General features: G+C 46.2%; 1 long non-coding RNA gene across 1 annotated transcript in view; it reads left to right on the top strand.

Annotated features, from left to right (window-relative positions):
* The first annotated feature begins 12,830 nt into the window (after window positions 1-12,830).
* LOC138264741 (uncharacterized) overlaps window positions 12,831-26,017 on the top strand; it is a 70,017-nt gene continuing 56,830 nt past the window's right edge. Inside the window, exons 1-3 of the long non-coding RNA XR_011199296.1 lie at window positions 12,831-12,949; window positions 23,036-23,152; window positions 25,848-26,000. This is a non-coding gene — a long non-coding RNA (uncharacterized lncRNA). The remainder of the gene's footprint in view (window positions 12,950-23,035; window positions 23,153-25,847; window positions 26,001-26,017) is intronic.

Genomic DNA, 26,017 nt, shown 5'->3' with positions numbered 1-26,017 from the left:
TGGGGAGGCCGCCCACTAAACGTATCCTACCTTCAGGCCGCACAACCCCGCCGGCCCTAGTAGGAGTTCACAGCAGGGCTGGCAGGCCTTAACATTGACGCTGGCTCCTAATGGAGCCAGCACCAATGTTGCGGTGCAGTGGGTGCAGCAGCACACATCGTGCATTCCACTGATCGTAATTCAGGCAGTGGAATGCATGACGGGGATATGCATAGGGGCCCCGACACCCACATTCTGCTAGCCTTTCCATGACGGTATAAACCACTATGGAAAGGCTGGTGATATGGGGACTTGTAATCCCTGGGCGGCACTGCAAATGGTGCTGCCCTGGAGGATGAAAACTACCGGGGCCGTAAGGCTCCCAGCTTGCAGCAGCCTGGTGTTGTGGGTGGTATCATCGTGGCGGCTACGCCACGGTCATAATCTGGAGTTCCCACTGCCAGCCTGTTGGCGGTGGTACCACTACCGCGAGTCTGGTGGTCATGCGACTGCTAGACTCATAATGAGGGCCTTAATGTCACCCAATCATAAATGAGCATTCTCATGAAGTTCAGTTGTGTGTTTGACTCTGTTGTGGTGTGTCTTGCAGAAAAACACAGTACATAGTGAATGGTGGGCTGATTTACTTAAAATCCGGTATTGCAGAAACTGGAGAGTGGCTTCTAGGGATCAAACACTCAGCCTGTGAGGGGGTTGTAAATCTTTCTTCCAAGGCAATGTTGTTGTGAATAGTGGTTCATAGTTAAATTATTTTATCTGGGGCTTCTTGTACTTGTACGTAGAGTACCTGCTTGAAAGTTTACGCCTGAGGGAATGTGTGTCCTGGACCAGCTGTGGATGGTAAAATGTTCTTTACATACTTTCTTGCAATCACTTCAATTTGCAGTGATGGATTGTATTTGGCCGGTACCCGGATAACCCATTGAGAACACTTAAAATACTAGTACAATAAAAAAAATAAAAGAAAAATAGAATTAAATGCAATTGCCTCTTTAGAAGGATCCATTATACATGAATTGACAATGTTTTTGGGTAAGGCTCAAATGATACAATAAGGTCCCCTTACTTTGTGAACTGTACAAAATGTAAGGTCAAAATAAGGACTGTGCAAAATTATATTTAGTGTTGGCTGCGTGAAAAAGCTCTGACCAGAACTCTCTCCGGCGGAACATGGGTTGAATTACCCTAGCCCTGAGCTCCCCTTTCTAGTTGCTGTGTCACTTCAGGATCAAGGCACTGGATATGTTTTTTGGAAAATATTATAAAGGCCTAAGCATGAAGTGCCACAAACATTCAAAACAGCTTTGCACAGGGGGCGGAAAAGCCTCTGCCACTAAGCAGTTAAACATTTTCAAACATTAGATGTGGGAAGTAGAAGGAATCTCTCAAGCAGACTATGAAAACATAGGAGAAATTAATACTTTTCTCATAGCTAATGCCTAACTCTAAGAGGTATAATTTTATGGCCCAAGCAATGTCTACTGATGTTAAGAGATGGAGCTTAGCAATGGGAAGTAGGGTGGGCATGTCATGCAACACCCCTGAGATACCGCTTTAATGCATAGTAATGCAAATCAGTGCAAAGTACTATTTGCATTACCTTTCCAGTGCAAAACAAGTTTTTCTGCTAGTAAGGGAAAAGTTTATAAAGACTTAGCACTGGTTTGCATTACTTTGCAGGACTCTGCACTGGTGCCAATCTTTGATAATTTTGCACCTATGTTTTGGGAAGTTGTCTGGCTGATTTTTCCAATGGTTTTTCAAAAAAGTAATCAGACCTTACCATGTGACTCAGATTGCTGCTATCAGTATTCTTTGCCTCTCAAGGCCACACTTGAGGCTGAATATGAGTTGTGTGATGCAAGGGTGGAAGTAAATTTGAATGCATATTAACCATTGTCATACAGTAACACCATGTCAATATCACTAAATCATCATTTAACCCCCCCTTGAATAGTGAAGTACTATATCTGACAAGTTTTACCAGTCATAAGACCATGGGATTCCCAATGTATATTCATTACCATGAGGATCACATCATTCCAAGTGTGCATGTTGATTATCCTGACTGCACATGCATATGGAACAGCATACACTGCCTTCCCAAACAATCCATTCCTTCCAGCACTAATTCTCCCACATTGCCAAAATTTACTGTCTATCCCATAGTGAGAACCTCAACTATTAGAAAATATGCCCCAAAAAACCCTAGTGTATCAAGCACTCATTCAGCAGCTCATTGAGTTCTACACATGTGGGAGCAGGACACTATCCCACACCTGCCAGAACTCAATAACTGCTATATTGTCACCTAGATTCCTGATTTAGTCCTATAGTTTTCAGTGTATTGCAGTGTATTAGAAGCTTTAATCAATGGAGTGCAGTGTATTGGAAGCTTTAATCAATGGTTTTGTAATCCTGGCCAGCAATTAGGAGACTTGGCACGTTGCATCAGCTCCTGCTCAATGACGTCCCTTAGCAAAGTTCAATGCAGTTTTGAGGTCTATGAAGTATTTTGGTTTTCGCCTGAGATCCACATGCAACCTAGCAGGTATTGCAAAGCGCATCTGATTCCTGTGGCGTGCAAGAGCTTTTGGTCTCCAGAATCATCCTTGCAGCATCCTGCACCATGGCAGTTAAATCAGTGTACATGACATTGTCTGAATTCTGATATCAGACAGGTCCTTTTTCTCTAAGGATCAGCACCTTTTCCTCCAGTCTGTCAACAGTACACCATCTAGTTCAGGGTCTGGTTCACTTAGGCAATCCATGATGCCCCTGTGCTGTTCAAAGGACAGTTTGCCTATGGCTGCCTGCAAGGTATGTCCAAATGTCAATTGCAATATTGTTTTTGGTTTTCCTTACCTCAAAATTCAGTAGTCATGCCAAAGCTCCATCACCACTGTGGTGAATAATTATGCTTTCATCACTGTGCCATCTCCTCACCCCCTCAGGTTTTGTCTCTAGGTGACATTCACATACTAATGGGAAATTATTTTTTTATATCTGGATATTTGTTATGGGCATTCACAAGCCTACAAGATTAGTAAGTATTTATAGTATTGAAGGTAGGCAGTCCCCCCAGTACAAGGCAAGATCCACACACACAGGCGGGCAATGTCTGAACGTAGGTCCGGCCCCACCACAAATGAGGCACGCAGCACTATCTGCCGAACAATGTAGGTATGGGTGAAGGACAGCCATGGATGAATTTTTGTAGAGTTACTTTTAGTGGGAGGGTAAGAGAAGTTCAGATTCTTATCAGGCACCACCGTGGGGGGTGAGATGAAAAGAGGCTACAGGCACCTCTCCAGGTTACATAAGCATCAATTACATTACTCAAGGTCACATTCATTTTTTTAGACAAAGGAGAATAAGTGATATGCCCAGAATCACAGGATGTTTAACTTGTCTTTTTAGTTACTTCTTTGACCCTGTCAACACACTCAACCCCAGCCACAATAACACTTCGGATTACAGTTCCTATACTTTTGTATGAACTTCAAGTCTGTTGTAATTGAAGACATCCTGGAAATTTTACAAAGAAAGAATGCTGCCCTTCCATGCGATCTTCATTTAAACTTCTTTGCTGAAGCATTTTTGAAATGAGTCATAAGCTATTATTTTATTGATATGTAATGGTTACAACAAAAGCCAATGGTTCAGGCCTGGAGAATTGAAATAAATAGGAAAGCCAGAAAATCATGAGCAAAGGCAGGCCCAAAGGTTACCCTAAGTATATACTAAAATATTGGTTGCAGTACTCTCTGCATCAGACAGCTTAAGCTTTCTGTAGTGATCCAGCAAAAAAGTATCAATGTATGAATGAGATAATTTACAAATATAAATTAACATCTGCAACACATCCGCATAAGACTTATGCACCAATCACATGTGGAATGGACTGGGATGAGGTATTTACTGCACCCTGTAAAAGGTAATTCTCCAAAGTGAAGTTTCTCCTGGGTGTGGTAAATGTCCTTTATCTAGGTTTTAGCCCTATGTAATGTGGAAAAACATGAAAAAGCAGTATTTACCCCGCCAAATCCTTCATGTTTCACTTCTTCTCCACACATTTAAGCATTCATAAGCCAAAAAGTGTCAGAGGTGTGGTACTTACCCAAAAAGTACCTCTCCCTATGGGAAATATTTCAGGAAGAACTTACCTATGATTTATGATTATGATTATGCTAAGGAATCATAATTATGCTAATGAATTGGAATTTAGCTCTGCACTTATAATCATAATCATTTCTCATGACACTTTAGTATGTATTCAATAAATTTGCATTTCATCATATCCTACCATTTATATAAGCACATTTTAGGGCTGTTCCCAGTAACCAGAGAAGGGCAGTTGCAAATGAAAGGTTCAGCAACATCAAGGGGGTCATTACAACATTGGCGGTAAAAGCCGCTTACCGCCGTGCAGAAGACCGCCAACACACCGCTGCGACTGCGGAATTCCTCCACAGCTATTATGACACACAGCACGGAATCCGCCGAAATTCAGACACCCACACAACTCGGCCACACCAAAGGCCAGTGATAAACTGGCGAAAAAAATTCCTCCACAGTCACGCCAACAGAAACACGGCCATGCTATCACAACCCACTAATCCACGCAGCGGTCTTTCAACTGCGGTATTCCATTGGCGGTACACACCGCTGCGCTCAAAATACACACACATCTCCAAAAAACCACCACATCGGACAATTCCAAATACACACACCTGATACACATACAAACACCACTCCCACACACCCAACACAATATAAAACACACACCCACATCACCCACAAACCCCTACGACCAAAAATTCTGAAAGAAGGCCAGAGAGAAACTACAGCAATAGACAACCCCACCACACAGAGGCACACAACACCATCACCCATACAACATCCACGCTCAAAACACCCCACACCACCACACATCACCACAGTCATCAACACATACACCACCCCACACATCACCTACACCACCCCATGTCACGCCAAAGACACCCCGGGTTTTCCGAGGAGGAGCTCAGGGTCATGGTGGAGGAAATCCTACGGGTATAGCCACAGCTATTTGGAGCACAGGTGCAGCACACCTCCATAGCCAGGAAGAGGGAACTGTGGCTAAGAATCGTCGACAGGGTCAACGCTGTGGGACAGGATCCAAGAAATCGGGATTACATCCGGAAGAGGTGGAACGACCTACGGGGGACGGTGCGTTCAGTGGTCTCCAGGCACAACATCGCGATTGAGCGGACTGGCGGCGGACCCCCACCTCCTCCCCCACAACTAACAACATGGGAAGAGCAGGTCTTGACCATCATGCATCCTGAGGGCCTCGGAAGAGTCAGTGGAGGAATGGACACTGGTAAGTCAAATCTTAACTATCATATCCCCCACCCTACCTGCATGCTATCACACACCCCCACCCTCACCACCTCCCCTATCACTCCAACTCCTCACTAATGTACTCATAACACAAACCACCCATCCCAACACCAAGCCATGCATGACACAACCAAGCATGGACACCCAGCACTAAAGCATGCTCACTGCACATACCCAGAACAACCCCCTAACCATCATCATACAAGCCCCACACAGGAATGCTTGCACTGGGGTACACGCACACCCACCCATTGCACACCATGACACATACACGTGCAATAATCATGCTCTTGTACCCCTGCAGGACCACTACGTAACGTCACCACACAGGAGGGTCCAGACATCTCCACTCCACCCACAGAAGAGGCCCACAGTGACAACAGCAGCTCTGGCCAACTGGATCCAGATGACCAGCCCGGACCATCGTGGGCCTCGGGACAGTCGGTTCCCCTTGCACAGGCACAGCCCAACACTGACCTTCCACTCTCTGGTAACACCAGCACAGCACCCACCCAGCGGGCCCATACCTCTGTACCCAGGACATGTCAATCAGCTGTGTGTCCACCACTACAGGGAACCCAGGGTAACCCACCACCCCAACAACAACAGGGACCTGGGGGCAGAGGTAGTGGGCACACGGTCCAGGGGACGGAGGCACAGGAACACAGGGGAACTGGGAGGGCTGCTGTGCGACAGGGGGCGGACAAGCCAAGGGAACCCACCCTCCACAATGCCCTCTCCTCCATCATGGGAGCATATCACCACTTCCAGGAGACGATGGCTACTGTCCTGGCCAAGTTTCAGGAGACCCAGCGTCTGCAGGACAAACAGTATTTGGGGTTCAGGGAGGAGCTCAGAACCATCAGCTCCGCCCTGGGCACCATTGTTGGGGTGCTGAAGGACATACAAAAGACCATGAGGGACACTGTGGCACTCCAAGGGGCCCCTGACACTAGCATGGACGATGAACTGCCCACCACCTCCGCCGGCACTAGTGGACAGGACGGCCCGCCACAGGACCACCACACCAGCACCTCGCCCCCTGCAGACGGAGAACCACCCCGCAAGCGGTCCCTGAGATCCAGGAACAGGACAGAACAAGATGGCAAGACTCAAGCCAGGAACTGAGACCACCCTGATGGTCCTCCCACTGTCTCACTTTGTTACCCTGTCCAGATTGGACCTGCCCCAGCTCCACTTCCTGTGCCCATATGGGCAGTGCACCTGTGAGACTAATAGACTGGACTCTGCCATGGACATTCCTCCACCATCACGCATCACCATTTTGCCTCCCCCTCCAATAATTAGCACTTCAATAAACACTCTTGAACCACAAAACAATCTGGACTCAGTCTGTGATTTTGAAAATGTGTATTAGCAATGACAGTGACAAAATGCGTTTTCAAATGTAATGCCAACATACCTATGTCACACATCACAAGCCCATGAAGGATGCAAGCAGATGACACACATTGGTAACCACACCTGTGAAACCGTAATGGAAATGTACAACTCAGTTACCAAATACTGCTACTAATTGACAGACAGGATAGAGGTAGAAGTGTGAAAGTAAATGTGATAGTAAATAAATTATTCTCACCTGTGTGTCACTGGAAATATTGCTGTATGACTGACTCCCTGTTGTCTATGTCTTCTTCCTCAGCTTCCTCCTCATCACTGTCCACAGGCTCCACAGGCTCCACAGCTGCCACAACACCGTCATCTGGACCATCCTCCTGCAGAAAAGGCGCCTGGCGTCGCAAAGCAAGATTGTGAAGCATCGAGCAGGCGATGATGATCTGGCACACCTTCGTTGGTGAGTAGAATAGGGAACCACCTGTCATATGGAGGCACCTGAACCTGGCCTTCAGGAGGCCGAAGGTGCGTTCGTTCACCCTCCTAGTCCGCCCATGGGCCTCATTGTAGCGTTCCTCTGCCCTGGTCCTGGGATTCCTCACTGGGGTCAATAGCTAGGACAGGTTGGGGTAACCAGAGTCCCCTAAAAGCCACACCCGGTGCCTCTGGAGTTGACCCATCACATACGGGATGCTGCTATTCCGCAATATGTAGGCGTCATGCACAGAGCCAGGGAATATAGCATTCACCTGGGAGATGTACTGGTCTGCCAAACATACCATCTGTACATTCATCGAATGATAACTCTTCCTGTTCCTGTGCACCTGTTCACTCCTGAGTGGGGGGACCAGAGCTACATGGGTGCCATCAATAGCACCTATGATGTTGGGGATATGTCCCAGGGCATAGAAGTCACCTTTCACTGTAGGCAAATCCTCCACCTGAGGGAAAACGATGTAGCTCCTTACGTGTTTCACCAGGGCAGACAACACTCTGGACAACACGTTGGAAAACATAGGCTGGGACATCCCTGATGCCATGGCCACTGTTGTTTGAAATGATCCACTTGCAAGGAAATGGAGCACTGATAGCACCTGCACTTCAGGGGGTATTCCTGTGGGATGGCGGATTGGTGAGATCAGGTCTGACGGTGCCTAAGAAGGACAACAGCGACCACAGAGTCAACAAATTCCCAGGTATGTACCCACAGCTACACAGAACACAACACCAAATACAAAACTCTTCCTGTATGTGTGATGAGTGTAGGCCTAGGTATGTGTGACGCAGTAGTAAATGAAGCCATGTGGGCCCCTGAAATAGTGGCTGCCTGACCTCTAAAGTGGGATAATGGGATGTGAGGTATCTGCGCTGGCGTTGTACACCGTCGCGGTAGGCGCTCCTAGACCACGGCGCAATGCTGCATTGGTTAACATTGGACCCTATGGGTCCCAGGAGCCAATGATGAAGTGCGCCGGCTGGGTGGGGGAGGAAGGCTGTGGGTTTCCCTAGGCCAGGGCGAGTTACGTAGGCTAGGCCCCTCCGGAATGCAGGACATGTGGCACTCCACCCCACCTCTGTAGAGTGCCAAGTACAGGTATACATGCCCCATCTATGTGTGCAGATGTCCACCATAGCCATGAAGGCCAGATCCCAGGAATTGCATCTGTAGAGGCCAAGAGCACAGCGTAGTGTAAGGGGCTGCTGTGTCTGTATTGTCTGCCAACGGTAGCGGTAAGCCATGCACTCAACCTGCCTTTCTTCTGTCATCCCCCCCCTTTTGTGCTCTCCCTGTTCTTTTGAGCATCAGCATCATCAGGCGGAGGTACAGTGGCACCGGAGCACGAGGGAGCTGCATCCCACATGGTCATGGAGGGCCACACCACAGACTCTGAATACACCAGTGGGACGGAGGGCGAGGGGAGCTTCACGTCGGTCACCGGATCACCAAACAGCGACACGAACTCGTCCGGCAAAGGGAGCTCCCTTGTGGTGGCTGCATCATCTGTGCCCCCCACTTCTACAGGTACAGCCGCCACCCCCCTTACCAGCACCGCCCTCCCAACAGCCCCTCAGCCTTCGCTCCGTGCCCGCTCACCCAGGAGGGTGGGCATCACCTTCGCCCCAGGCACCTCAGGCCCTGCCCCAGTCACCCCTGCTGCCCTCAGTGAGGAGGCCATTGACCTCCTCAGGTCACTCAATGTTGGGCAGTCTACCACTGTGAATGCCATCCAGGGTATAGAAAGGGAGTTGCAACATGGTAATGCATTCCTGGAGGGCATTCATTCTGGTCAGGCTGCCCTTCATCGAACCCTGCAATCTCTGGCCTCAGCACTGATGGCAGCCATTGTCCCTGTGTCTAGCCTCCCCCTTCCAACTTCCTCCACCCAGACCCAATCCCCTGTACCCCAGCCTATCCCAAGCACAACATCAGACAAGCATGCACACACCCCAACACACAAAAGTAGCTCAGGCAAAGATAAGCACCACACAACCCACAGGCACTCACACAAGCATCACCCACATACAGACACAGCAACATCCACTGCTTCCACTGTGTCCCCCTCCTCGTCGTCTCCCTCCTCCCTCCCAGTCTCGTCTACACTCTCACCTGCATGCACTACATCTACAGGCACTAGGACTTGCACCAGAACACCCAGCACCACACCCCGCTCACCCCCACTACCATTTACACATCCTCTGTGTCCACTCCCAGTGTGTCTGTGACGCCCCCTCCCAAAGTACACAAATGCGGGCACCCACACACCCAACATCCATCCACCTCACGACAGCCTCCGGTACCTGCACCTGCGCCCAAATCACCTACAGTTACACCTCCTACAACCACCTCCTCTTCCTACACTCCCATACCCCCTTCAGCTACCCATCCCAGTGTTCGTCAGAAACTCTTCCTCAGCGACGTTGACCTCTTTCCCACCACCCCCACCCCTCTAATTCATAGGTCCTGTAGTAGCACCTCAGCCAAAAAAAGTCTGGTACCAGTGGTGCGTGTTAAAGGTGTGTGGAGTGCACCGGCCACCAGGGCAGCCAGTGTGACACGGAGCCAAAGCACTGCCAGTCCACCCCCTGTAAAGCACCTTAAGTTGGAAAGTGGACGACTGGAGAGGGTGAAGACTCCTGCCGGCAAAACAGCTCACAAGGGTCCCGGGGGGAGTGTCAAGTCAGCTGTGACTCCTCCCAAGGTGGTGAAGGGGCAGAAGAAGTCTCCAAAGTCTGGGAAGAGCAGCACGGCGGAGAAGGCCGCCATCGTCCCCACTGGCCGGGACGCCACCGCCAGCAGTATTGTCACTGGTCTGGAGACCACCGCCAGAGTCAGTGCCCTGGAGGGCACCAGTATCGTCACTGGTCAGGAGACCACTGCCAGAGTCAGTGCCCTGGAGGGCACCAGTATCGTCACTGGTCCGGAGACCACCGCCAGAGTCAGTGCCCTGGAGGGCACCAGTATCGTCACTGGTCAGGAGACCACCGCCAGAGTCAGTGCCCTGGAGGGCACCAGTATCGTCACTGGTCAGGAGACCACCACCAGAGTCAGTGCCCTGGAGGGCACCAGTATCGTCACTGGTCCGGAGACCACTGCCAGCATCAGTGCCCTGGAGGGCCCCGGCAGCCACAGCACCACTGGGCACTGAGGGACCTTAATGCCACACACCGCTGCACAGGTCAGAGACAGCAAAGGCAAGCACTGCTGAACAGGGCAAAGACTGCCATGGTGAAGACCGCTGAACAGGGCAAAGCACCGCAGAACAGGGCAAAGACCGCCATGGTGAAGACCGCTGAACAGGGCAAAGACCGCCATGGCAAAGCACCGCTGAACAGGCCAAAGACCAACATGGCAAAGCACCGCTGAACAGGGCAAAGACCGCCATGGTGAAGACCGGTGAAAAGGGCAAAGCACCGCTGAACAGGCCAAAGACCGACATGGCAAAGCACCGCTGAACAGGGCAAGGACGGCCATGGCAAAGCACCGCTGAACAGGCCAAAGACCGACATGGCAAAGCACCACTGAACAGGCCAAAGACCGCCATGGCAAAGCACCGCTGAACAGCCCAAAGACCGACATGGCAAAGCACCGCTGAACAGGGCAAAGACCGCCATGGTGAAGACTGCTGAACAGGGCAAAGCACCGCTGAACAGGCCAAAGACCGACATGGCAAAGCAACACTGAACAGGGCAAACAACGCCATGGTGAAGACCGCTGAACAGGGCAAAGCACCGCCAAATCAAGCATCGTTAGCCCATGTGCAGCTGGGACAGTGACGGAACTGGGACCGTCACAGGGAGCGTGATGCACCCTGGGCACCAGTCCCCCTCCAGAACCAGTGGAGACCTGCATCCACTCTGTCTGTCCTTCACAGGATGAAGCACTCTGGGCACCAGTCCCCCTCCAGAACCAGTGGAGACCTGCATCCACTCTGTCTGTCCTTCACAGGATAAAGCACTCTGGGCACCAGTCCCCCTCCAGAACCAGTGGAGACCTGCATCCACTCTGTCCTTCACAGGATGAAGCACTCTGGGCACTAGTCCCCCTCCAGAACCAGTGGAGACCTGCATCCACTTAAGAGACTGTGGCTTTGCACTCCCCAGGATGTAACAGTGGGCAAACCACTCACTGTAGAGACTTATGAGACTGTGGCTTTGCACTCCCCAGGATGTAACAGTGGGCAAACCACCCACTGTAGAGACTTGAGAGACTGTGGCTTTGCACTCCCCAGGATAAAGCAGTGGGCAAACCACCCACTGTAAAGGCTTGAGAGACTGTGGCTTTGCACTCCCCAGGATGGTACAGTGGGCAAACCACCCACTGTAGAGACTTGAGAGACTGTGGCTTCGTACTCCCCAGGATGTAACAGTGGGCAAACCACCAACTGTAGGGACTTGAGAGACTGTGGCTTTGCACTCCCCAGGATGTAACAGTGGGCAAACCACCCACTGTAGAGACTTGGGAGACTGTGGCTTTGCACTCCCCAGGATGGTACAGTGGGCAAGCCACCCACTGTAGAGACTTGAGAGAATGTGGCTTTGCACTCCCCAGGATGGTACAGTGGGCAAGCCACCCACTGTAGAGACTTGAGAGACTGTGGCTTTGCACTCCCCAGGATACATCAATGGGCATGGAGCCCCGTCGTGGATCTGGCGTGTTGCTGTAATCCGGCTGAGGTGCCCCCCCTTCCCTTTCCCCTGAGGGGCCTGTTGTATTTCTCTCTGTTGCCCCTGCAGTGTTCTCTCCGTTTGTGGACAGGTATCTAGTGTGGGCCTCGCCCATGCATTTTGGGCCTAGTGGTCCACGGACATTGAAATGTGCATACCTGCACTACTAATCGTGATGTATATATTTGGAAAGTGTATATCTATCTGTATATATTTGGTTACTGTATTTTGATACATTACAATGTTTGAACTGATTTCCTTTTGTCTTTGCATTCTTCCGGGGGGGTTGTGGGTTGTTACTGTGCTGTTTGGAAATGCATTGGTGGGTGTGTTGTAGTGGGTGAGGGTCGGGTTGGGGGTGGGGGTGTTGCGTGTGTGTCCCCCTGACTTTTGCCTCCCCTATGTCGTAGGTGCAGTACTCACCGTTGTCTTCGGCGCCTACATTGCTGATGTTTGTAGAAGAGCAGGAAGACAAGCGCTGGGAGTATTTGTAGTTCAGGCTCCATTTTGTCCTCCTTCCTCGTGGAGTGTGTTAAGGTGAGCGTTTTCCCATTGCAAAAGCTGTTTCCGCCTTGTTTTTATCCACGGTGAATCCGCCCCGGAAAAGGTGGCGGATTGGCGGGTTGTGATACTGTGGGCGGTACATTGTCTTCTGCCTGTCTGTTGATGGTGACCGCCGCGCTGCTAGTCTGTACCGCCGTGGTGGTCGGAGTGTTAAAGTGGCTGTCTATGTTGCCGGTTTCCACCACAGTCATAATTACCATTTTTTGTCCGCCGGACTGTTTGCGGTATTACCACAGCTTTAACACCGTCCGCCAGGGTTGTAATGACCACCCAAGTTTTTTTTCTGTGTACAGAGCTCAGGTGTCATGGGCCCGCCCCTTCTGTGATAGCATAAAAGGTATGTTCTGAGCATGAGATGCATCAACGACCCTTAAAAGTGCTCCGGTGCAGAGACTCCATCACCCTACTTCTAAATCTGTTAGCACCATGAGGGCCATCCTTGCAGCTGTTGTCATGTTCCAGGCACTGATAACTGGAGGTAAGATTGCCAGAAACCTCTATAGTCTTGAATTGTGTCAACATGTGTACATAGATATTAAGAAAGTAGTGATCAGGATAATGCTTAATTCTGTCAGAAATCTGCTATAAGGAGATATATCCTCAGCTGGCTGTTCCTACTCTCACATCATTGACATGTTTCCTTTGTCTCTGTTGTTTCCTGTATTTTTCCGTCTTTAGCTCAGTTTTAAACACCCTTCAATTGCTATGGATATTTGCCATAACGTAACATATAGTGCTCTCTAGGCTAACCCTTGATGTACTCTAGAGTAAGCTATACCTTAAACGTGCCTCAATGACTTGTAGTCTTCAGAGGATGTCACACCTTACTGAGGCTCTGCCATATTACTCTTGCTAAGATTTTAAGTTGCAGTAACTGTACCCAGGAACTAGTCCTGCTAGCTCACTGTGCCAACTCAGTCTAATAACCTCATAGAAACCCAGCACCAGTTTATTAATGAATGCAAATCTTTATTAACATTATCAGGATTGCGTTTTCAATAATGATCTCAAACATTGTACCAAGTGCAAGGGAAGGCTGATCATAACTACCTTCAGCATACCTGTTGTCATGTTTACCATAAGATGATCAACATATTTTTGCATAAAAGTTGACAGTAAGATGGAAGATGGCTGCTACCCACATAGAAAAAAACTGATTCTGCAAGTTGACAGAACCCTCATCCTACTTTGTGCTCCGTTGTCCTCAGTGTATCACTGAAGGAAATACACTTCTTTCTCTAGATTTACAGTGCAGAGTAAACATGTATAATCAGCAGTTTCTCTGTAGAAGGAAAATCTGCACAAAATAAAGTGTTGGATATTTGCACTATTAGAATGGACCTAAACTGATTACCAAGTGGTCGAAACAAAAGAGATGCTGTCTTTCCACACTGCCATCTCTGAATGAAGAACTTTCTTGTCTTAATTTTTTTTTCCTATTTTCTTCAAACATTCAGTTACCATATTTTCGTTTTAAAACAGTGAGTCCAATTAATTAAGAAATTTGATATATGTAGTAGTACATTTAGAAAATGTATTTGTGCAGTTTCTATTCTTTTAGGATTTGAATTTTAGGAACTCACAAAATTATCCAAGCATACTGCTAGAAACCTGTAACTTTTATACGATTCCAGGAAATCAGTCTGTGAGTTCCAAGTTAAAATGTGAAGATATACACACATACATATGTTCATGAGAAATACTTATTTTTACTAATTTTCTTTTTTCTCTATGAGAAAAACAAAAAATCGCCAGATCAAATTAATTGTTGGGCTTCTCTAATGCAGCATATGCTACCTTTGTTCAATTGGCTTTCTGTACTTTCCAGACATAGCAGGGAAGTTTCAAAGTATCAAGCTGCTAAGACATCTAGTTTCAAATGGTCCAGTAGTTTTCTGCTGGGTGGCCACAGCTTGCACGCTTTTAAGGAACTTTTGCCAGCTCTATGTTGAAATGACATGGGTGTGAGCGGGCTTCCTTGCAGGACCTAAAGACATGTATATTTGAGTGCTAGCAAGCAGCTATTGTAACTAGCCATTGGATAGGCCATCTGTGCCTGCAGTGTCAAGACACGCCTGGAAACAGCTGTTTCCACAGTACTCTGTCAGGCAGTTAGCACTGAACTGTTGCTAATAATCTTTAATGGAGATGAACAATACATACTGGACGTTTGCCCCAGAATTATCTAAAAAATGAACTAGATTATAAAGATTGCCTTTGCTGTAATATCGATCCCATTGCCTCATTTAGCCTAGTGGTAAAATTATTTTCCTGAGTTGAGCTCTTCAGTTAAAAAAGCTACTCGCTATGATGGCTGAGTTACTCTTGTGAAGTATGAAACAAAATCTATACCAATACCTGGACCTATATATATTCTTACGCTTCAAGGAAAATGAGGCTTGTGCCCCAACTCAACCTCAAGTGTATGCTTTGTGAGGGGTTACATTTATGTATGGTAATTAAGCATTACTTTATGTAAAAAAAAAAAAAATCACTGGAAAAAAACAAAAGTTAAAGTAACATTATTGTTATGTGTGTTTAAAAGAGCTATGTTTTTTTTAAAACAAAACCCTTAGTAAGTCACTAAAATAACCAAAGGGTTGAGTAACTTTATACTTAGGTGAATTTGTCAGTGAAAATATTAAAATGTTGAACTAAAAAACACAAAAAGTTAGCAGCACTAACTATAGCTTGTGACGTGCCATGCACTGCTTCCGACGTCACATATGACATCAATCATGACACATTCAGTGACATCATATATGACATCACTGATTACATCACTGAAAATGTCACCTAATTAATATTAGTTTGTTTCACAGTTTACATAGTAGTGAGTAACTACAATATTACTTTTCTATATAGTTTTCTACAAATGAGGGCCAGTTGATAGGTGTAAGGGTTTACAAAACACAACTGCTCCTAGTGCACCATAGGTATGTAGAGGTATTGACCACATTATAAATGTATGTACTTAAGAGTAACTCTGTGTGCAGGTTACTGTTGACTTGTGTTCATTATGTTCTACACAATTTCTTGGTTTAGCAAAACAGTTTTCATTAGGAGTAAGATTCTATGTAGTAGATAGAAACATTTGTAAACAGATCAGTTATTAGACAGGAGTGTGTCATTTTCTGCATAAGATACAGGACTGAGTGCATCAACTACTAATGTATGTACATGCACTCCTTTTGCTTTAGAAGATGGGGTTTTTGTAAAGTTTTTACCATAGTATGAAGTGTACAGTTAGTTCGATCTTTACCATAGTCAAATGTGGTAATTTGTAGCATATAGGCCCTCATTACGAGCCTGGCGGTCTGTGACCGCCAGGCTCGCGGTTGGCGGGAGCACCGCCGACAGCCCGACGGTGCCCCGCAGGGCATTCTGACCGTGGCGCTTTGGCCGCGGTCAGTGCAGGAAAACCGGCGGTCTCCCGCCGGTTTTCCGCTGCCCGTTGGAATCCTCCAAGGCGGCGCAGCTTGCTGCGCCGCCTTGGGGATTCTGACACCCCCTACCGCCATCCTGTTCCTGGCGGTTCGCCCGCCAGGAACAGGATGGCGGTAGGGGGTGTCGCGGGGCCCCTGGGGGCCCCTGCAGTGCCCATGCCAATGGCATGGGCACTGCAGGGGCCCCCGTAAGAGGGCCCCGCTTGTATTTCACTGTCTGCATAGCAGACAGTGAAATACTCGACGGGTGCAGTAGCACCCGTTGCACCTTCCCACTCCGCCGGCTCGATTCTGAGCCGGCGTCCTCGTGGGAAGGTTGTTTCCCGCTGGGCTGGCAGGCGGCCTTAAGGCGGCCGCCCAGCGGGAAACTCAGAATGCCGGCCGCGGTCTTCAGACCGCGGTGCGGTATTCCTGCGGCGCAACTTTGGCGGGCGGCCTCCGCCGCCCGTCAAAGTTGTAATGAGGGCCTTGGTGTCTTTTTTTACTGTTGCACAGAGTGTACACTGCTCTTAGTAGATATATTTTAATAAGCAGTAGTGTATTTCTCATTAATGTTACACTGTTTACAAACAGTGTGCTAAGAATAAATTCTCTCCATTGAGTAAACACTATATATACAGTAGTCAGTTCTCTACTGATATCAACATACTTTACTAAGATAGGTTCTGTCGGTGTCAGGGGTTTCATACAGATAAAAAAGTGTCCATAGTAGGACATTTGGTTTGGGATTAGAATTCACTATTTTGGCTTTTTCTGAATAGCTGTATACAGAGTGAACATCGTACTCAAAGAGGGTTTCCCATGTATTTCTGGTTGATAGTTAATGTGAACTGTGCTACTGTAATGCCACAGTAATTTATGTAGCAATATACTGGAAAACAAACTTTGGATGATATCATCCAAGAGATATCATCAGATATCCTAAGTGATGTCATATATTATGTCATGGAACATGTCATCAGTGATGTCATAAGTGAGGTCATAAGCAGTGCATGGTGGGAGCCAAGTTATAGTTAGTGCTGCTAATTATAACTGGTAAATTTCTGTGATTTTTAAATTCAAAACGTTAATGTTGTTACTGACAAATTCACCTAATTATCTAAGCCTACACTCTTATACCAAATACTCCGAGGAATGAATTAAACAATTGAAGGTGGCTGGGTGGTGTGGCACACACTAAGTATACTGAGAACACAATCAATTTAATACAATTAGCGAGGGGCGTTTGAAATGGATAGGAGCCACTGTTCGAAATTTGGTCTCTAGTTGGTATACACTCTTGTCCAAGTAAGGACCACAATCCTAGTTAGGGTAAGTCACAACACAACTTAAATTATCCTGTGCTCACCGTCTGGTAACGTGGCACAGAGCAGGCAGGCTTCACTTTGAAGGCAATGTGAAAAGTATTTGTGCAATAATTCATACAGTAACACAGTGACAACACTGCAAAAATACAACACACAGGTTTAGAAAAATAGATGATATTTAACTGAATAATGGTCAAAACAATGAAAATCCAATATACACAAAGAAAGTTATGAATTTTTAAAAATTAAATCCCACTAAAGGATTTAGAAACACAATAGCTCCAACTGGGGCCGTCAAGGCATTGCTGATAATCTGACACCACAGGTGCCAGTTACACAGTCGCACGGATCCCCAGGTGCAGTACCTTCTGAAAATGAAGAACAAAAGATGTCACAAAGAGTCGTGGAGATGGGGCGTCGCTGGGGCCACAACGGTGTCAGTCCCTTAGGGTGTTTAGAGAGATGAGGCAATGGTTCTGCATTGGAGGCAGGGGAAGGCGAGGGGTCAGTTCCGTCTGGTTGCAGGGGGAGCTGGTGCAGTGTCACAGACGATGCGTCGGTTCTTTGTTACCTGGAGGAGTCAATGTAGCCAGTCGGTCAATATGTGTTGTGTTGACTTTGCAGTGTCGCAATGACCCTGCGTGAAGTCAGTGGTGTGGTGGCAATGTTGAACTTGCTTTGCAGGTTGCGGTCGTTGCATGCAGCGATGTCCTCAGAGTGAGAGCAGGCTGCAGCCTCAGTGATGGAGTCACTGAAGTAGTTCCTGGTATAGCTAAAATCGGAAAACTAAAAGCTAGCTGGAGAAGTCTTTGTTAGCCCTGAGATTTCAGAACAGGAGGCAAGCTCAATCCAAGCCTTTGGAGAGCACTTTTGGGGAAGGCAAAGTACTTCCAGTGAAGTCAAAGGCCAGCAGGGCAGCAAGGCAGCAGTCCTTCTCAACAAAGCTGTCCAGATGCGTTCTTTGGACAGCCAGGCAGCTCCTCTGACAGAGTTCAGGTGTAGATCCAGAAATGTCTGATTTGGTGGGGTCAGAGGCCCATTTTATATACCCACAAATGTGTTTGACGTGGAGGAGACTTCAAAGAGAGGTTTTGAAGTGCATAAGTTCCCCTTTCAGCCCAGTCGTATCTGCCAGGATCCCTGTGGGGTGTAATCAGTTGTTTGCATGAGGGCAGGCCACTAGCTTTTGAAATGTAAAAGAAAGACCCTCAACCCTTCCTGCCCAGGGAGACCCATTCAGTATGCATCTGAATGCAGATGTGACTTAGTGTCCTGTGTTTATGGCTATCTGGGTGAAATGCACAAGGGGAGCTGTCAACAATCACAGACCAGACATGGATTGGAGACAGGCTGTAAGGCAAAGATGGTAGTAGGTGCTTTCCAAAAATGGCATTTTTTAAAACAGTAATATTAAATCCAACCTCACCAGTAAGCAGGATTTTCTATTACCATTTTGGCCATACTAAATATGACATGGCTACCCCTTCCAGATAAGAATCTACCACTGAAAAATAGATGGGGGCAGTTATAATGCTATCTATGAGAGGAGCAAGCCTCACGATAGTGGGATACAAATCTGTGAGTTTGTTTCTACCAGGACATGTAAAACACATAAGTGCATGTCCTGCCTTTACCTTACACTGTACCCTGCCCTATGGGTTACCTAGGCCCTACCTTAGGGGTGACTTATATATAGAAAAAGGAGAATTTAAGGCTTTGCAAGTTGTTTTAAATGCCAAGTCGAAGTGGCAGTGAAACTTCACACACTGGCCTGAGACATGGTTAAGGGGCTAATTATGTGGTTGGAACAATCAGTGCTGCAGGCCCACTAGTAGCATTTAATTTACTGGCCCTGGGCACATGTAGTTCACTTTACTAGGGACTTATGAGTAAATCAAATATGTCAATCGGGTAGGGACCAATGTTACCATGTTGATGGAAGACATGCACATGCACTTTAGCACTGGTTAGCACTTGTAAAGTGTGCAAAATCCTAAAACCAGCAAAAGCAGTATCAGAAAAATGGAGGGAGGCAGACAGGCAAAAAGACGGGGGATGACCACCCTAATCCTGCAGGTCTAACAGCCACCAATTCTTCTTCTGTAGGAGCAAGTCCAGAACATAAACAAAATTTCAAGCACTTCTAAAATAATAATAGTTCCGATTTGAATGATCAACCAAAATAATTTATTTTCATGTAATTTTCCAGAAGTCTTTGAAGTTTTCTAGCCAACTTGAATTTCATCTATGCTGGAAGTACACCAGCAGACTTCATTAGGGCTACAATGCAATTACACAAGCTTTTATTTACCCCCAAGTCGGGCATATACCAAAACCATCACCTAGCTCAGGCTTACCTAATCACCACAAGTGAAACCTTTTAAACACTGTAAAATTCCAAGAGGATCAAACTTGTGTCAAAAGGAAAACACAAACATAGATTGTAGTTTGTTAAGTATGTGATAAATGACACTCACCAATATATTTCCAAAAAAAAGAAGAAAAAAGTATACAAAGAGTAAAGGATACTAATGATAAGGAACGATCAAGATCCGTCAAAGTAAGGAAGATAAGCTGGTATGATATTTCAAGCAAGACACATATAGAGTCTGATTACTCATGGGATACTCCATCACAAATGTCACTGATATCCCACCGCCATATTACAAGTTCCATTATATCCTGTGGAACTTGAAACAAACGGCTTACGGGATATCAGTCACGTTTGGGACGGAGCATCCCATCCTCCAAGGTCATAATCAGGCACATACATTTGACTGGCTATTAGGTGTGCTCCTATAATGCAAGCTTGTTCTTTTTGCAGCACTAGTTTGACTAGGCCTTTGAGGAGAATAATAGGATGTTGTATATTACCGATATTTGATGACCGTAACTTTGAGATCTTTGGGACTATATACATTTCATTCCAGGTGAGTGGATGTCATACCAACTTATCTCTCCTAAGGGATAGATCTTGATTGTTCCTTATCATTAATATGCTTTACTCTTATACAATTTTCTTCTTTGGCACTGACTTTGGCACACATTCCTTCAAGAATCGATTACTGTAATACCCTTTTTGCAAACATTCAGAAAAAATGCCTTAAACAACTACATATTCTACAAAATGCTGCTACTCCCCTTCTTCTTTGCATTCTCAAACACAAGCAGGTGTCCTCCGCACTCACTCACCTCCAAAAGCTTCAGGTCCATAAGCACAATGAATTCAAGGCTCTTTGTATCGCCTTTAAGGCACTCCAAGCCATAGGCCACAAATATCTCAGACAAAGCTTTCACTGGTATATTTCACCTAGATCACTGGACTATGCTGTGACCTTCAAACCAATAGTCTCTAAATTTACAAAAATCATCTTGGAGTGGGAGGAGTTTTGTGGCATGAATTACCAAACTATGGAACTCCCTCCTCCTTCGACCTCAAGAAAGAGACTCAACTGTTAGCTTTTAGGAAAGCACTACAAACCTGGCTCTGTAAACAATATTTCTATCTTTGCTTTCTTTTTTTGTGTCTTTGTGGCCGCCTTTTTGCTGAGTTTCGCTGAGTTTAGCCACCTAGACACCTTAAAATAGTAGTGCGCTTTAGAAATAATATTTTCACTTAATTTCTTTAGCTCCCAACCAGACCACGCTACTTGTGAAGCCCATAACTCTGCAGAGAGAATTACCTCAGAAACGGCACTAGCCTGCTTGCCAGACATCTCGTAAATGAAAACCACTAACACCATGCACTTTAGTCAATCAGGAGACCCATTGGACATGTATCCATACTACATATTTTTTCCAAAGGACTTGACTCCATCTGCATAGTCCTCCTACCTCTCCTTAACACCTCATTCTCCATTCCCTCTTTTCCAGACTCCGGGAAACAACCCACCATCCTATTGCTCCTCAAAAAACCTTAAATGGGCCCTGTAACCTTGCCCATCTACAGGCCCTTCTCCTCCCTTCCCCTGCACAGCCAAGGACCTAGAGAAGCTCACCAACACAAGACTGGGCAACTACTCCAACTACCTGGACCAAATCCAATATATAGCACACTAGCTGGCCTCATTTCTGCCACCAGCAACATCCCCCTCATCATGGACAAAAAAGAGACAGCAGCAGTCAGAAATGATTGCATCATTCAACATTGTCTCTCACCCAATTCTCATCTAATGCCTCTATGAGGCTGCACTTTATGGCCTATCATTTCTATGGATCAGTATTTTCCTTGCAGGATACTCTCAAATGATAAGCATACCCCTGAACTCACCTGATGCCTCTGAACTGATTTGCAGCATCCCTTAAGTCTCCTCCCTGAACTCTACTCTCTTGAGCACCTAGAAACCTTCCTTCACCAGCATCAATAGCTCCCATGAATTCAACAACATCTCTTATGCGGCTAACACTCAGGTCATCCTTTCCCTATCAAAAGATGCTACTGCCACCCAAATAAACTTCATCAGCTGCACACCAACTGTAGCACACTGGGTGAAATAAAGCTCACCCCAATCTCAAAACAGAAGTGATCCTATTTGGCTAAGACATTTCTCCCCATTCATTAAATGCTACCAGAAACCTGGTTACAATGATTGACAGCCAAATTTCCAAAGTGAGTTCTATCACCTCTACCTGCTACTACACCCTTAAAATGCCCAGAAAAGTCTTCACATGGCTCCGGTCAACACTAAAAGATCTGTAATGCAAGCTCTTGTCACCAGCAGGCTCGACTACGCAATACTCTGTACGTCAGCATTACAGCCCAACTCACCAATAACCTCCAAATAATAGAGAACACAGCTATCAGCGTCACTCACAAAAGCCCATACCACATACCCTTATCTAACTAACCACATAAAAGATCTCAACTGGCTTTCAATCCACAAACATGCCTATTTCAAGCACCTCACACAACTCCAATGTACTTCACCACCAATTCCCAGCTTACCTCAACAGACACATTAATTTCATCTCCCCAGCCAGACACCTTCGCTTTTCCAGCCTCCTGTTCATCCTTGTAGCTGCTGAACCAGAGTGGGAGGTCAAGCCTTTCTCCTACCTTTGTCCAAAAATTAGAAAGAACTCCCCCACCACATCAGAGCTTCCAGCTCTATCTTCGAATTCAAAAATAAATCAAAGTTCTTTCTTTTCCATTAGGTCCCAGACAGGCTAGTACTCTCCCCTTCACATGTGCCAGGATACCCTTCCAGGGTAATGTACGCACTTCAAATAACAATTACGTGCCATAGCACTACGGTGCAATTGATGTGTGTCTGGCACAAAGCAGCCCAAAGTGCTCCAGTAAATGAAAGAGTGAAACAGTGCCACATCTTTGTAGCTCTGGCAATGTTCTGCTCTCTCACTTTAACGAAAAGCAGAGCATGAACTTTGGTTGTTCCTCTATGTTGCATCAAATGTTATTAAATTTGCACTGTTGTATTCACTTGTCTCTAAGTACCTCTGTCTATCAGTTGCAATCTTCATTCTGCTTCAGTTTCAGCTTGTCTCTAGTCCTCAGCTCTACTCCATGTGCCCTTACATGTTTAGATTACCCAACTCTTCTGCTCTCCAAAGATAGAATTCTCTGCCACAAAAAATTCCATCCTCGGTCCACTTATTATTTTGCATTGTATTTTGTATCATTGAGCACTAGAATTGTCTTTCCTTCTCCTCATTCCTAAAACAATTTAAATTGAAGACTCTAAGTCGAAAACCAGGTTTGTGTCTCTTCTTTACATTTGTGTTGCTCGTTTGAAATGAAAAATTAAATGAAATTATACATATAAATCCAGAATGTATTTCTTTTTTCTGCAGATTGCCTACTTTGTGAGCATTGTTTCAATGTCCATGACAGTAGTTGCTCAGGTATCTTCAAGCAATGCCCTCCCGATGTCACTCGCTGTGTCAAAGGCCTGGAGAACAACACAGTGGGTAAGTGTTACTTCCCACATACCTGTAACATGTTATTCCCATTGCCAGAATTTCAGCCACTTATGGGTTGGCTCCAAGCTTCCTGGCTGATCTCCAGAATGTCCTTCTGTACATGGTACAACCGTGATTGGCTAATATGTGCTGTCTGGTACAAATTCCTTAACCTGCCAACCCCAATTCTATTGTCTGCAAGTTTTCAAAGTGATAATTTGCAAACAATCTATAACAGGAAAGAATCAATGGGAGGGTGACATTGTGGTAGAAGTATAACCACACTAACCCAAACTCTATGGAACTTTTAGAAAACCTCGGTCTCTTCATCATATCCAGCTCACACCACCACAGACCTACCACCAATGGTACTACCCACCACAGACAAAAATATATAATAGAAGGGGAGTCAGCTTCCACCTCGTCCACACACCAGACTGAGCACATCAGTAACTTTATGAAAGCCACCAAGAACCTCAACAGCTGTGTTGCTGCATGCGCAGACACCCTAACACCCCTCAAGTGCATCCTAACAGCAGGAGCCCAGCGACAGCCAGGTTGGTACATACAGGATCTCAGGCCAATGAAACAACAGCAAGGAAAAACTCATTATAATCAAAGATTTCACTGTGCTTGCTGCTGTCCCATAAGCATGCCCCCTCACAAGACATCTGCAACAAGCACTCAGAATTCTTCTCTAACAGAAACACCTCCATATATAGCAACCTCAACTCTCCAACGAACCCTCTCGCCATTGATACTGAACTTCTCATCATGAACGAAGAATGAATCCTGTTCTTGTGGTGCACCATCACCATTGTTGAAATCACTGCAACCATTAGGGCCACTCTCTCAGTGGCCACATCTGACTCTTGCACCCAAAGTACTTTTACCAAAGGAGCCCTACTGATCAGTGAAGCACTAACGCACATCCTTAATGCTTCCAATGGCCTACCACGTTCCTGAACACCTGGAAACATGCCACTGTCATGCCCCTGCTCATGAAACCATCTACTTACACAGCCATGGGTCCAAACTATTAACCATCTCCCTCTTAACATACCCACAAAAGGTCTTCGAGAAAATAATCAACCACTGCCTTACTGACCCCTCAGCAACCACCAGTACCTTGATGCCATGGAATCCAGGTTCATGTCCAACCACGGTACTGAAATAGCAATCATGGCCACCACAGATAACATCCACATGATCCTTAAGAAAGGAGACATGTCAGCTCTCATCCTCATGGACTACACATAGTCTCAGACCCCATCCTCATGAGGCACCTGCACAAGATCAGCATCCAAGAACCAGCTCTCTGCAGGGTCTGTTCCTTCTTAACAAATTGAACACATGCTGTCAACTTGGCATCCTACTCTTTGGAAGCCTGCAAACACATGTGACGAGTGCCTCAAGTTTGATTGCTCAAGTCCTCCCTCTTCAATGCATACATGATCCATCTGATAAACTCACACAACATTAACATCCTCTCCAAAACTGATGACATGTAATTCATACTCTCCCTCTAGAACAAGATCCCCAATATAAGAAACAAGTTTTCGGTCTACATGAACAAAGTGGCTAACCGTATAAAAGCCAAGTGCCTCAAGCTCACCACTGACAAAACAGAAGTAGTGCTATTTGGCAAGAACACCTCACCATGGTACTTCAACTGGTAGATGTACTAGTACCTATACACAGCACCCAAGCCGGGAAGCTTGGAATAATAATCAACAGCAAAGAGGACATGATGGAGCAAGTCAGCACCATCACTACATCCTGCTTCCACATCTGAAGATGCCAAGGAAGATCTTCAAATTGGTCCCAAAAAACACTAGAAAAACTGTCTCTTATGACCAAGTCACCAGCAAGGTGGACTATGACAACACCCTCAATGCTGGGATCACCTAGCAACTCACTAGAAGACTAGAAATCATCCAGAACTCAGCAGCTAGACTCTTCTTCAACCTTCCATACAGAACTCACATCAAACCATATCTCAGGGAGCTTCACTGGATCCCGATACACAGACACACTAATTTCAAACTCCTCACTCACACATTTAAGGCACTACAAACTTAGGACACACATGCCTGAGTAGTCATGTTTCTTTCCACTAACCACCCAGACACCTCAACAGGAATCCTACTAGCACATCCCACAAATACATAGAACAGGATCAGGAAGATGGGCCTTCTCTTACATAACTCCTAAAGCATGCAGTCTCCTACTCCATACAGAACCACAATCTTTACAAGTAGCTGAAGACCTAGCTTTTCAATTAAACAACTAACCATGGGTAGGGGCAGCCACACACACCTGCTAAATGCCAGGATACCCTCGGGAGAGGGACAACTTGGCTTATAAATACACATAATGTAACATATATGCAAATCAATTGTAAAAGAGCATACAGAGCATGTGAGTTAACAATCATTGGCAGAATATCATTGAGTAGCCAACGTGGTGGGATTGGAGAGGTGTGACAACCCATTCATAAAGTCTTCAAATGAAAGTTGTCTTTCTACTTAAAAATGGCATTTGATGAAAAACATTTATGTAAAGCTATGTTGACACATTGAGCCCTTGTTTCTTCTGTGTGCACCTGTTTGTCCAACCCCTTCTTCTGGACAACAATATCTGCTCTGGAAATAATGCTGAGATCTGTTTTATGTTAAATCAAAGTATTCATTTTTGCCAACAGGGAGCAATACTGTTCTGACTGCGTTCAAGGGCTGTCCTCCCTCCCAAAACATAGCCTGTGATAGAGAGTTGTCAATTAAAAACTCAATGGTCTCCTTCCAGATCAGCAGGACATGATGCAACTCTGACTTCTGCAATGGAGGGGTTGTGAAAGGTATGTACAGTTTGTAA

Source organism: Pleurodeles waltl, chromosome 2_1 (assembly GCF_031143425.1).
Source record: "Pleurodeles waltl isolate 20211129_DDA chromosome 2_1, aPleWal1.hap1.20221129, whole genome shotgun sequence".
NCBI classification, from domain to species: domain Eukaryota; kingdom Metazoa; phylum Chordata; class Amphibia; order Caudata; family Salamandridae; genus Pleurodeles; species Pleurodeles waltl.
The sequence above is the reverse complement of the archived record's forward strand: the minus strand, read 5'-3'. Positions and strand labels throughout refer to the sequence as shown.